General features: G+C 38.3%; 1 protein-coding gene and 1 long non-coding RNA gene across 3 annotated transcripts in view; one reads left to right on the forward strand and one right to left on the reverse strand.

The window, feature by feature from the left end:
- The window catches only part of LOC147076407 (uncharacterized), a 493,316-nt gene that overhangs the window by 199,929 nt on the left and 278,154 nt on the right, over positions 1-15,233 (forward strand). The window lies entirely within an intron of this gene.
- Positions 1,200-9,833, reverse strand: LOC147076420 (uncharacterized). Its single transcript, XR_015069298.1, has 4 exons — positions 9,624-9,833; positions 7,111-7,263; positions 5,232-5,387; positions 1,200-2,023 (listed from the first exon to the last, which is right to left on the reverse strand). It is a non-coding gene; the product is annotated as an uncharacterized LOC147076420 (long non-coding RNA).

Below are 15,233 nucleotides of genomic sequence, written 5' to 3' on the forward strand. Positions count from 1 at the left end.
CAAACACAGATCAATCAATACTTAAAGTACCTACCCTATCCTTTCCAGCTAATATAAAAACAATTTCTATAAATAAAATTAAGGTTTGACTATTCGGTCGCCTCCAAGACACAAAAATATTACGATGTGGGTCTTGACCAAGTCTCCCAGCATCTCGTATATACTCCACGCATGGTTCCAGGATGTTTGAGCCTCATTAGCTTGAAGAAAGGCAAAATAGGTACAGGATATTTTTAATTACTCGTATCCAACATGATAACCGTATTTGCCTTGTATGTGATAAGCTTCTACATACTTCGCCCTTTTATGTCTCCTTTACTCTAAGAAACGTTTATCAGATAATGCTAAGTATATTTTTTTCCGACCATGTCCGATCTTAATAGGATCATGTATGGGCCTCCACAGAGTAAAGGTTTGTATTAACAGGTATATTTTTTTTCACAAGAAATGGATGTCAGCCACTTGCTCAACCTATTAGGTCCATACCCTGACTCACGCAAATTGAAAAACAATATGTGTACTTGCCAAACCCAGGATTCAAACCTAAGACCCACGGCGTGGTAGTCCAACGCTTAAGCCGCGCGGCCACCGTGAGTGTCTAGTGGGTGTAAGTATATGTATAGTTGCTCTAAAATAAGATGCCATCATAAAAATTAAAATACTACATCGTTTTTATATATTCTCTTCTCGGTCTTTCGCTAATGGTTGAGGATCGTGATGTGTCCATCATCTCTTTCACTTGGTCACCTAGCACACCCACGCTCTTCCTCTGCTTCACCTCCCCTGAAGTGTAACAAATCCACCAGTATCTTCATGTTATCCGCAAAGAATAATATGCAGTTTATATCTTAGACATATTGTCAAGACCCGTTTCTTTATCTGGAGGTTTGTTTTCTGCCAAACAACATCGAAGCATTCGGCGACAACATCACATTTCGAAAACATCAATAATTGACGTTTGCTACCTTGCTTAGTAAAAACAGTTTGATTTATAACAAATAACAGGTCCAATATTGTTTATCCACGTTCGATCTTATCAGAGACTGCGTGGTCCACCAATTTATCCCATAATTACTCTTAAGTTTCTTCCCAGTATCCGCGGCAAACGCATTTTCTCGAAACTCAATATTCGGTTGATCTAAGCTTTCATTAGTGTGAAGTTAGTATTTTAAAAAGTGGTTTGTATTGAAATTCTTATTCACAATGTATGACTTGTAATATAATTCTTTAAAGTTTTGTCTTTTACATTATTTTAGTCATAACCACCGTGCACAATTTTATGAATTCTAAGTTTATGCATTTTGAGACTAAACAGATATCTAAAGTCTTGTGAGCAAACATCGCAATTATATGGCTTTTCACCAGTATGTCTCCTTCGATGTATTTTCAGCTGCATACCCTGCACGCATCTGTATTCGCAATCATCACATTTATACGGCTTTTCACCGGTGTGTATCATTAAATGTCGCTTCAACGGACCGGGCCGATCGGATTTGTACGAGCATATATCACATTTATATGGTCTTTCATCGGTATGTTTTAGTTTGTGTGTCTCAAGGTGTTCAGGCACTCTACAAGAATACGAGCATGTATCGCATTTATATCGGTATCCAGAAGTATTTGCAACATAAGGCATTAAAACCATTTTTAGGCTATTTAGCTCTGCGTATTTATATGAGCAAACATCACAGTTGCGTTTATTACAAGTAATATCGTGAGTTTTAGAGTTGTCAGATTTTGTGCATGAATTTTTGTGACTTCGAAGTACACCCGGGGATCCAAATATTTCATCACACATATTACATATATAATTGCGTGTAAAATGCATTACTTGATTCAACTTTATTCGAACTTCCTTCGGAGAATTTGATAATTCGACTTTCTGCCTGAAGTTTCTTTGCGAATGCTGGATCGTATTGCTTCCTTCAGTTGTATATTTTAGACGTTCACCAAGACGGTCATTATTAGCCAGAAGACCTTCACCGGAATTGCAAACGCCTTTGAAACATCGTTGGGGAGAAATCTATAAAAAAATAATTGATTTGTTGAATGAAAAAAAATAATAAATTATATAATTACATAATAGGGAAACACGTCAACGAGCTATACCCTCAGAGTAATAATATAAAGAGAGTTTGTTTTGTTGAGCTATATGAAGCCGTGTTTCTTTTCCGTATGTATAATGCATAATAGAACCTCAATTTTATTATTAATAACTATAGCGCGGGGTCTCCGAATACTTTCTCGCTCGCACATCGGACGTCACCTACAGTCAACGCGGACATCCCCACCACCACGCGTCCCCGCTATCTGGCGTTCCCCCACCGAAGCGCACCGGCGTTATCAGCTGGACGGCGAAGAAGGGGCCGCCTAGTTTGCTATATAAGGCGATACACGGCCATGAACCATCAGTTGACTTTGGGCCAGCTTGGCCCTGACTCAGCTTAGCATAGTAGTCCTTGCTTACTCTGACAACGGTATACACGGTTAGCCGTGACTCTATCAGAGTACAGTGGGCTATTGTGGTGAGCGAGGCTCAAGCTCAGGTTTTTCGCCATAGTGCCTTCAACAACACAACGAACCCTTACGAATTTATTAAGGAAGTCACAGGTCAATACCTTTACCCTTATATAACTTAATTATGAAACGTTTTACCTTCATGTTGCTTCTCAGTACGGCTGCTGAATTTAAACAGGACATAGTAAACCGTATTTACTACTAAATTAACTAATTGATTCTAACTTTATATTTTACACAATAACAGCTTTTGAATGAATGGAGTCATTCAAACTAATATTTACCAGCAAACCATTCAAAAATATTAAATTCAGCCATAGAAATTATATCTTACTCTAACGCGGTGGTTTCCAAACTTTATGTTACTACGCCTCCCTTTTCAAAACATCTAATCTTGCCGCCCCCCCCGCTTTATTTCATTAAATAATACAGACACCTTTTTAAATATCTTCATATATCAAAAATTATCATTTAAGTAGGCACCTCCTATATCAATCATCATATTATAGGTATCACATCAAATTGCAACGCAAAACCACATATTTAAAAGCCTTGAAACACAGCAGCGCCATAGGCGACCTTTTTTACTATAATAAAATACGTAAAAAGTGCATTAGCAAACTAACCAAGAACTCAGTAAATAGATTTTTGTTTGCTTCAATGTATCTGGCGCACAAATTGTTTAAAACTGTAAACATGGCGAACTTATTTTTTTGTAATTTTTATTTCGAAAGCTCTAATATTTTATGAATGCCTTCACTTCGTCTTTTTAAATCAGTGAATGCATTAGTGGTCCTTGCATTGATTTATTCACTCTTTTTTTTTTAAATTTCAACCAAATAGACAAGTTTAACAACAAAATTATCGTTCCTAAACAAGTTTTCCTCAAATTTCAACATTATGATTAAATTTGACCCTTTTTTTAATTTTTTCACGAGATAGTTAGCGCGCTTCACTTTCTTCTTTCTTTCGACCATGTCCGATCCTAATAGGTTGTTTGCTGACGACTTGAAACTCTTCGTGGAAGTTGTCACCTTGGACGATTGTCGTCAACTCCAACTTGATATAGATAATATATTAGATTGGGGCAGACGTAACAAACTGGACTTCAATATTGATAAATGCAATGTTTTATCGTTTACTAAAGCCTCACGAGTATTGTTTTTCCAGTACTCGAAGCATGGCAGAGTTCTCTCGCGAATAAAATCTGTAAGAGATCTTGGAATTACGTTTGACGGTAAACTGACGTTTAGTGGTCATATAGATACCATTTGTAAAAAGGCGCTAAAGATGTTGGGCTTTGTCTTGCGTACTTCCCGGGTATTTTCGGATGTTACGGTAGTAATAATTCTCTATAACTCCTTAGTTAGAAGCAGACTTGAGAGTATGACTATCGTTTGGGCTCCGCATCAGTTGAAGTACGGCTTTATGGTGGAGAGTCCAAAAGAAATTTTTAAGACTCCTTTACTTTCGGCTGTATGGATATTATCCGTGGCTCTATCCGACTGATTTTCTCTTTGAGATGCTTTGTAGCTTAAAATTTAGAAGGGATCTTTATTTAGCTACATATTTTTTCAGACTTATACGCGGCGTAAATGTGAACTCTGCCATTCTTGGTGGTGTTGGCTTGTGTGTCTCTGATAATTACCTTAGGAATCGAGGGCATCCGTTGTTTGTTCTCCCACGGTGCAGAACTAACCTGCCATTAGTAATGCCAATTGGGAGGGCAGTAACCATGTTTAATGAAATCGCTTCGGATGTTGATATATTCCACTTACGTGAAGGTGAATTTAGGTGGACGTAGTTTTATAAGTTTTTAAGATAGGGTCTATCAAAGTTCACTCTGTGTGCTTCCATCTACTTTTATTTTTTTATTTTGTTACTTATTTTATTTATTTTCTTATTTTATTACTTATTCTCTGTATTTTTATTTTTTTAAATTATTAACACTTATTTTATGTCATGTCGTGAACGCTTTGAATTTATAATTTGTTATGTTCATTATATGTAAAATAAATAAATTTGATTTGATATGGGCCTCCACAGAGTGGAGGGTTGTATTAACAGATTTTGTTTTTACGAGAAATGGATGTCAGCCACTTGCTCAACCTATTAGCTCCATACTCTGAGTCATACACAAATTGAAAAACAATATATGTACCTACTTGCCAGACCCAGGATTCGAACCTGGGACCCACGACGCTATAGTCCGACGCTTATAAGCTGCGCAGCCATCGTGGGAGTAGCGCTTCACAATATACTATAAAAATGAGGTATTATAAAATTATTCTCCATATTTTCAGACAGGTTTGCAAAAAACCTTTTATAGTACTGTTTTATGTAGTTTATATCTTGCGGCTGTTTTATAAAATAAGCATTTGCAAACTGCAAACCTGTGGCTACATTATTTGTGTGACATTTATTGCGCCTCCCTTTGCAACACTCCGCGCCTCCCAGTTTGGAAATCGTTGCTCTAACGCATGAGAATTATAAAGGTGCCGAATGCTTTCTCACTCGCATTTATGGTTCGTTTCTGTTCAGGCCTTGGCTATACCAGTATAGCCACTGGCACTCCACCTAATTAGGTAGGATGAAATTGACTGATAGTAATTATAACTGAGTGAATTAAAGAAATGATTATGTGCAGCACAAGATGAAAAGAATTACCCTGTAGCAATAATCATAGAGTGAAGAAAATAGGATTGATTCCATACCTGACTATCAGCTTTGAGTGAACTATGAGAACTTTCGTCGACGGAATCGACATCCTCTTCTTTTGGACATAGCAATGTGGTACCATCAACACACTCCTTCTTGCAATTTTCCTGTTTGAAATAAGTCTTACTTGTTGAGCAAACATCTTCAGATTTCTGTAAAAGAAATGACGATACAACATGACGAAAAAACATGACGACTAATCAACTACACACTAATCCAAGTTCTTTGTCCACTGACCGATTCGTAAAGCACTGGATTTACACCCACCGGCTCCGTGTTGCGTCTTACACAAAACCTTATGTACCAGAAACATTGATATATTACTGGATGAATCATATGCTTCTTAAAATGACGCCCGATTTTCAGCGACTCGGCCAGTGTTAAAACTTACTGTTTTAATATCAGCGGACTTAACTCGATATAAGCTCACTTAATATTTGTCTCGAAAACGACCTGGCAATAATTATGAGTAAGCCCGATCTAGCTTGCATCTTACTCTAACTAATAGTCAGCGCATGACGACTTGCTCTGTCCGCTCAGACATGAATTTTTGGTAGCTTGCAAGCTTTGGGTTGCATGCACCCTTAGGGTCACTATTCCAAGAACTTCAAATTTAGTTTTACAGCCAGGGCAATACGGGTGAAATTCGGGAATCCATGTTAACGGTCTTAACGCATTATACCTACAAGGAAATATTATAAGACGATATTCGTAAAATCTTCTTTTGTGGTACATTTTTTAAGTGACACTTGTATGGAAACTCTTCATCTAGTAGTATATCAATGACCAGAAAGCAAGGCAGAAGCAATTATTTCGCCCAACTATTTAGCTTTTGGAAACCATATTATGCTCCATACAGAAAGCAGCACATCACAGCACTGCCTTGCTAAGTAAACGTACAGTATTTTTAGTTTCAGTGAAACGGGAACCCATTTTTTAAACTACCCTTTTCTCTTATATTATGTAAATTATGTATTGGATTGTTTTCACATAATAGACAGAGTCTATTTAGGCAAGTTAGGGTAAGTTATAAATAAGAGAGAGGGTAGTTTAAAACTTGGGTTCTCATTTCACTAAAACTAAAAAAAATGTCTTAGTACTTAGCAGGGCAGAGTAGGCTTTTGTACAAACGCTCCCACACGCTCATACCGCCCCTATTGAATTTGATACAAAATTCCACTAACGCGCATCGGAACAAAATGAGATATAGGTACATGGGATGGTATATTGGAGGTTTGTATTAACAGGCTTTGTCAGAATGTCAGCCACTTGCTCAACCTATTAGGTCCATATCTGACTCGCAGTATACTGGTCAGATTCAGGCTTCGAACCTGTGACCCATGTATAAGCCGACGCTAAAGGCGCGCGGCCATCGTGGGTAATAATATTATTAATGCTCTTAAGGCTATACTTCAGTTGAGGCATGGTCTAAAGAGATCGTGGCTAGGCTATGCGCGGATTGTGCAAATGACGCGTGCCGAACGAAATATAATTTGTCATGAAAATTCAGCATGCGTCCATTTAACGTTATATTTATTGTTTTATTACTAATAATAATAGTATATTCATTGACATGTTTTCTTTTTCAATTACATACGTAAAGTTTTTTAGTCATCCTAGCACGATTTAAGAATATATTCATCCGACGCCATGACAAAACAAATCCACGTGCGCACACCTCGACTATCAGTCTCCGATTGGCGACAAGTGCCAAATTTCGTCGCACCTACTGTTGAAAATTATTTGCCGTTTCACTGAAGTACGCTCTTAAATTTAATAATCCGAATTATATAGGGAAACTACAGTTTGTGTACAAAGTTTTTATATTAAATCGTATAAAGGTAGAATGTATTAATAACCTAAGTAGGTACTTACCTGGTTTAATGGTCGGCGTCGAGTATACGTATATTTTGCCACAGGATTATGAGGTATAAATGGACGTATGTCATCTTTATTCAATTTAACCATGGATTTATCTTGCTGGCAAATGGGTTCACTCTTTATCTTAGTAGTGTGTAATGGTTTTTCCTGAAGATCAATAAATATACATAGCATATAAATCAATGTTGTGAGAAGCTAAGACTAAAGTCAATTAAGTGTTTATTAGTATTTAATTAAAAAGTACCTAATTGAGATGACGTAGGGGAAAGGGTTGTACCTTGGGACATTTTTTAATTTAGGCGTCTAATTACAAAAAGCAACAATTCAATATTTTCGGGAAACAACGTTTTTATGTTTCAAGCTTCAATTATTTGTTTTAACGTTTTATTATTATTTTTTCCGTTGTATTCTAGGTCGAAATTATAACCAAATGGCAATTTGTTTCAGCCGATAAACTCTTAAATGTAATAAATATGGGCAAAATAAAATTGGACGTAGCGCTTATTGTACCTCACTTTTAAATTTAATCCGCATAAGGCACATATTTCCGTGGCACTGTCCTGAGTTTACCAGATGCTACAGCACGGGAGACGCACTTTTCAATATTGAACATTCCCTTATTAGTTGACTTACACGCGCGAAATCAACCAAGCTTTAAATAATATGAAATAAACTTTTTGTAATAAACCAAGACTTAAAATATTTTTTTTCTTAAGGTTATGTCGCGTTTTGGAATTTATAGATCAATACATATTGTGTAAAATAATACAAAGAATACGTGCATATTTTTTTCTCGATTTTGACCAAATGTGGACTTATCGCTTTTTGGAATTAGACGCCTCAATTATTGTAAAGCCATTTTTTTGTTCGCATAAGGAATCCTTTTAGCCCTGTATAGGTGTTAACTATATGTAGCTTTTAGCTTACAATCATAATATGCTATCATCAATGCGTACATCACTACTCACCGTTGAATCAGTTGGTTATTATTGTCCCAAGGTACAACCACAGGATGTACCTTGGCACAATAATGGTTTTACCTTGAGACATAGTGTTGTGTATGAATATTGTAGTTTTTTATGATGTGAAAATGAACCAGAACTTGAGTAATAAATGTTTTTTTATTAGGTCAGTACCTAGGTAGCGTTGGACTATCATGCCGTGGGTCCCAGCTTCGAATCCTGGGTCTGGCAAGTACACATATTGTTTTTCAAATTGTGTGTGATTCAGGATATGGACCTAATAGGTTGAGCAAGTGGCTGACATCCATTTCTCGTAAAAAAAACAAAATCTGTTAATACAAACCTCTACTCTGTGGAGGCCCATATGATCCTTTTAGGATCGGACATGGTCGGAAAAAAAAGAACCTACATAATATGTTACGTTTTTATTGCAGCTATGTTATTTTAAAATAAGGTCATGTGGGAATACGATATGTAATGAATGTATTGTTGTTGCAACACTTTCAATGTGACTGCGACAAACGATGATGTCAATATTGGGGAATATACGATCCTTTGCTTTCTTAGGAATTTTACAGTACCTATATTGGGACATGTCCCAAAGTAAAACCTGAATAGCGTCTCAAGGTACAACCATGGATACCTTTGACAAAGTAAATTATTGGATACCTAGATTCATGGCCCCCACGGGGGCTGACAGCCTCAGGAAGGGGCTCAGGAAGGGCCCGGCGTGACGAGTCGACCGATAAGTGAGATAAACACAGACCACAAATTTGCTCTAATAGTAAAAAAAGTCGCCCGCGGGGCTGTTTTAGTTCAATAAATATTAGGAATTAAAATATTTGATTGTAGGTACAATGCAATTTTGAACTGTATGCCGATACTCGACAACTCCATAATTCAAATGGATGTACATATTAAAAATACAAAAAAATCGCTAAAAATACACCTTAATTTTACCGCGTACACCATGGTAAGCGATACTGCAGCGCGTCACACTGCCTTTACCCTTAGCGATAGGTAAGGGGGCCCGCTTCAGGATGTGGGGGGCCCATGCCTAGATTACTTACTTAAGCAATGCTGCGACAGTAAATAAGACAATATAGATATTTATTATGCTGACCTTGTTTTTATACGTTTCGGAACGGAATGAAAAACTAAATTTTAAGTTGAAGGTAGTAACACAAAAGTAAATAGAGAATTGACGCTACAAAGAAAAACTGAAACTAAAACGGCTTGGTGAACAAATAGAAAACTATATACATACCTAGGTAGTTGCGAACATAATGTGCAATTTCTACTGTCGCCGCTATTATAGTGGTTTAATTTATACAGTAAATATTCCAATCTAAAACCGTCCCAGGGTACAACCCTTTCCCCTACTATTGAATCTCAAACTGTATTTGCATGAAATCCATGCATTATACAGCTCTGACACCAGCTGTCACTGGCGTCTGAATTCCGGAACTATTTACCACATAACGTTATAAAACAATTAAAAATATGAGTTAACATCTAGATCATTTTTTTTTCTTCTAAACTAACCTCAAATCTGCCATTAATGACATCGTCATTTTCTTGCTTGACACAGATATCTGCTTCCACATTGTTTGTCAGATTAAAAATTGGCACATCAAACCATGGCCGCTTATCTGAATCAGTCGGCTCTGCCTCTGGTTCACGCTTTATAATATTCATTTTGTATTTAAATGGTAAATATTTCATGGACCACCCAGTGTCCTGAATGGCCATCATAGACAATACATATTACATATTACTATTATAATAGTGTTGCTCGTAATTAAAAAAAAACTGACATTATACAATTTGGTATCCCCGTCGAATTTCCGAGGCCACGAGCAATAAAGCTCTTTAAGTCTCCTTTGTCTATACCTATTATGCTATTTTTATTTTTTTCTTACAGTAGCGAGCAAATTTAGTACCCTCTTCATCAGCTGCATTGATACAAAAATAAAATATTTCGCAGTGCAGACCATAGATAATATACGTATGGTGCAGACTGAAACATGCTACAAGCTACCGAAACCTCTGTATAACCTTATTTTTCCTTTTCTTACCTCAGACCCACGGTGAAGAGCCATGAGACAGTAACAGGAACTCAGAAATAATGTGAATTGAAATACCTAACCGATGTGGAGAAGCAGGTAACCGATCTCGAGCGTGGAAGAATACAGGATAAACTTAAACACATGTCAAAAAAACGTCATACGTCGAATACAGACAAGACGTTGAGATCCCCGGGGTTCCAGCGGCTAGCTCATTAGTGTCCATCGAACCCCGGATTCACAAAAAAAAAGAAATTCAAACGGTTGGAGTATAAATAAAACACGGTCTTTCGTGCTCGTAACGTGGTCTTCTTATATTTTACATTTTCTTTAAACGTTTACATATTTTGTTTTAACAATAAGTTTCGCAGGTCCTATCCTATCGGAAAGGGGACGCTTACTAACTTTTCTTTTCTTTTTTCAAATCTCGCGTACCTACGCCGTCCAACAAAAAGGACTCTCGTGATTGGCCAAATTTTATCGCCTGATTTTGATTTGACGAATCACGAGGACCACCTCGGCGCAGGCGCGCAGGGATTTTTACGTTGCCGGCAAGCGCGGCAAAATTTATTATATTTAAATACTTATATTTAGTCTTAAAATTATCTCTTTCATACATCATCATTTATACTTTTAGAGTCAAATTAAATTTATCTTAATTACACCTCCGCCCAATATGTGATTTTCACACACCGGACGAAGGCCCTTACTTATAAATAAAAAATACTTACGTGGTTGAGCAAGGAATCAGATTAGATGTTTTATGAAGCCGTTTCTAGAGGTCAGGGTTACGTTTCGACTTGAGCTACTAAATGATTATTTTACACCGGGAGAAGCCCGCCTGTAACAGGGGTGTATCAATTCGCCCCATCTGGATTAAAGTCGAAAGGTACGCCCTGCACCGCGATTTCCTAACTCTCGTCTCGTGTGGCACCAGACGAGATGACGTAATTGTGACGTCACGCTCGAGGCATGCCGACCGCGCACAGAATAACCATAGAAAATTTTATTATGATACACCTATGTGTATGGTGACAATGAATAGCGCCGCTGTCTGACCACTCGCTATTTTCTCGAATGCTATTATCACTCCGGTAGTACGTCATAATGATGTCATATGACGTCATCTCGACCGGGAAGCTTGCACTCGCAAGTTCTAACATAGAGCCCCTGATCTCATCGGCCACCCATCCAATTCCTTGTTCATCCGTTAAGTACATAGCATGATAACAGTTTATAAAAAAATTCAACTATAATCTAACTATTCTAACATAAAACTCTATACAACTAACTTTACGTATTGTTTCTATATTTATTTTAATTACTATTTTCCTGCTCAAAGCAATGCTCCTGAATAAGTCAGAGTTTGATTTATTTTCCTTTCTTATTATCATTTGTCATAATTTATTATTATTTTATTTTTCTCCTGTAATGTCGTGCGTTTATTTTGTTTTCGTAATGTTTTTGTTATTCTTCTCGTTCTTTTATACTAGTCAGCGGAGGGGTCGTGGAGCTGCAGTCTTTGACTCTTGGGCTGTCCAGTTTTTTTGTATTCCGAGAGGCTACATTTGTAGACGTTTGGCCCTCGTTCGGAATTATTATTTCGTGTTACGTTTTTCTTCTTCTGGTGCAATAGGAGCGTACCTCGTTTGGCGTCGTCTGCCTTTGCAACCAGGGCGTGGTAGTGGCGTTACTATTGAGCCAGGCTCGTTCCGAGCAGCGGATATCTTCCTGTGGAAAGTTTTCCACTGATCTGCTGGTCTCTGGAGTATCACCTCATAGATGGACAGGTACTGTGTCTCCATCTGTTCCTATTACTGCGGGCAAGGCATCGTATAGCGGTACAACGGCCAGGCTCGTTGACGGCGGCACGGCTTTCCCACAGGTACTAGGATGGATTTTCACAATAAGTATCCTTTTCCCTTTCTTTTTTTTTTATAGATGGTTACACTTCGGAGGCACCTCTTGTTGTTTCACGATATCTTTCAGGCGTCACGTCCCTAGTCTCTCCATGAACCTGCGCGAGAAAGGAGAGTGCGCACTCTCCACACCATCAAGCTTTGGTATCATGAATTTTCGGCTACGCTGCCTTTGGATGCGCTTACTTCGAGAGGTGGCTCCCTTTGTGCTTCCAAATTGTCTTCATCTGTATTTATTCTTTCTCTTTCTTTAGTAATTTATTCGTTCATTAGACTTCCTGTACTTTAAATTTATTCGAGTTTACTTTATTAATTACTCCTACCCCATACATTAAATAGCTACTAATTTTATATAAAATCTTCCCATTGTACTTATGGTACTTACTATCACATTTAGTATTTTACCCTAATAATACCCATAATTATTTTGCAACATTGTATTGTCTGTATAAATCACATTGATATTAAAAATTGAAATATTCCACCCTCTCATTATATTTATTTCTGAATCAGTACACTTAAAACTGTGTAATTAACTTTATTTTTAGTGAAACCCATTTTATTTAAAAAAAATTGTTGTTTCGTTTTACGCGCCCGACATCCTATTCCAAAGGCGCGCCGCGCCGATTTGCGGTGCCTCTCACGTTTTATTATTATTATTATTTTTATTTTTTTTTCATTATTGAAACCCCGTTGAGAAATTTACGGCTTATTGACTCATTTTTTTTTTATCACAAGCATACAATCTCTACTTTCATCCTCTTGTACCTAATTTTAACGTATTATTAAAATTTCACTTATCAACTATCATATACACTTCGTCGAGTGATGCCGTATTATTCCCGTTCCGTTTTCGCTGTGTTAAATTTACGATTGGTAATTTGTAAAGAAATAATAGTGACGGTCGTATACTATTTTCTTCGTTTCTCTTTGGATTCAAATTATTAACACGGCGTAACTTTGAAACAGGTTTAGCGCTACTGTAGAATATCCTCTTTCCCGTTTATAAAATTGTTTGCGATTTTCAATGTTAATGTTTTCGAATTCATTCATATTTACTTTATTTGAACGGAAAGAATTGGCGTCACTTTGCGAAGCGTTATTTTTAAAACTAGAATGTACATTTTTCGTACTAATGAACTTAAGATTACAAGGCTCAGAAAGTTTGTCCTTAATTAACTTTATATCCGTAATTAGAAGAATTTCCGGATGTTTTATTCGTATAATCTACACATTTCACTTCTAACAGCAACTCGGCGTTCACCCTTGACTCGAGGGTTGGCGACTGGTCCTGCTTCATCTCCTCGTGGTCGAGCCTGCGCCCGCACAGCTTCGATTCCTCTCAGCTTGCGCGCCTTTTCAGTCCTCTTGTGAGGCTCCCTGGCCTCGCGTTTCCTTTTTCTCTCCTCACCGAACATCCCGTGGTCGACTAGGGTACACGACATGTTAGTGATACCCTAGGAAAATTGGCATTTTGCTCGCCGTTTTTCGTCGCGAGTGGGCCGTGGCCTCTACGAGCCCTCCTCGTTGGATACCGTCGATGATGTGTCTGGTCTCCATAGGTGGGATTTGTGCAGCCATTCGTCGTACTGGAGACGCGCTGGAGCTACGGTCTCCAGCACGACGCTAGGCGCGGTCAGCTCCGTATGTGGACTGTCTTCGAACACCAGAGGGCTCTCCCGGTTTGATGTTGGAGACAGCACTTCTTCTTCGATAAGGGTTACGTCGGAGTCCACTTTTTAGTTAACCATTTCTTGGTTGTTCCGGCTCCTGGATCATAAACTTTTATTTAGCGTTCGCGGGCGTAAATTTTATTTCGCGGGTTCGGAAGAATCCATGCGATTCTTCGAGCTTCACGTTGCCAAGGCGCCATTGAGATCCCCGGGGTTCCAGCGGCTAGCTCATTAGTGTCCATCGAACCCCGGATTCACAAAAAAAAAAGAAATTCAAACGGTTGGAGTATAAATAAAACACGGTCTTTCGTGCTCGTAACGTGGTCTTCTTATATTTTACATTTTCTTTAAACGTTTACATATTTTGTTTTAACAATAAGTTTCGCAGGTCCTATCCTATCGGAAAGGGGACGCTTACTAACTTTTCTTTTCTTTTTTCAAATCTCGCGTACCTACGCCGTCCAACAAAAAGGACTCTCGTGATTGGCCAAATTTTATCGCCTGATTTTGATTTGACGAATCACGAGGACCACCTCGGCGCAGGCGCGCAGGGATTTTTACGTTGCCGGCAAGCGCGGCAAAATTTATTATATTTAAATACTTATATTTAGTCTTAAAATTATCTCTTTCATACATCATCATTTATACTTTTAGAGTCAAATTAAATTTATCTTAATTACACCTCCGCCCAATATGTGATTTTCACACACCGGACGAAGGCCCTTACTTATAAATAAAAAATACTTACGTGGTTGAGCAAGGAATCAGATTAGATGTTTTATGAAGCCGTTTCTAGAGGTCAGGGTTACGTTTCGACTTGAGCTACTAAATGATTATTTTACACCGGGAGAAGCCCGCCTGTAACAGGGGTGTATCAACGTGCTCTTGGTTTATGCATTTACAGTCAAATATTGGTGTATAAAAGGTTGGAACACACACTTATCATCATCATTATCAGGGGCGCGACAACCCGGTGTGGGTCCTGGCCTCCTCCAACAGCTCCCTCCACCTGTCCCTATCCAGTGTGGCCACTTTCCAATTTGGTACCCCCAGAATACGGCAGTCATCTCAGCGAATCTTTGGCCTCCCTTTTCTTCTACGTCCTATTGGATTGCTGGACATCACTCTCTTTGCCGGTTCATTGTCATTCATACGGTGCACATGACCTAGCCATCGCAGTCTCCCAATCGTAATTGATTGAACTGCGCTGCAATCTTCTTACAGCCCGTAGAGCTCAGCATTATATCTTCTCCTCCAATTGGTGCCATCCCTGATCGGTCCATATATACGGCGGAGAATTTTTCTTTCAAAGATGTTCAGGGCTCGTTCATTTCGCAGAGTTAATGTCCAGGTTTCCGATGCGTAGGTGAGCACTGGCTTTACAAGTGTCTTGTAAAGAGTGCTTTTAGTTCGGCGAGATAGTAAGCGGGACTTACAATGTCTTAACAGACCAAAGTAGCATTTATTCGCAGACATGATTCTCTATTCCAGGCGATT

The sequence above is a fragment of the Rhyacophila brunnea genome, unplaced genomic scaffold (assembly GCF_057557595.1).
Source record: "Rhyacophila brunnea isolate RB1 unplaced genomic scaffold, BYU_Rbru_1.0 scaffold_13, whole genome shotgun sequence".
Lineage (NCBI taxonomy): Eukaryota > Metazoa > Arthropoda > Insecta > Trichoptera > Rhyacophilidae > Rhyacophila > Rhyacophila brunnea.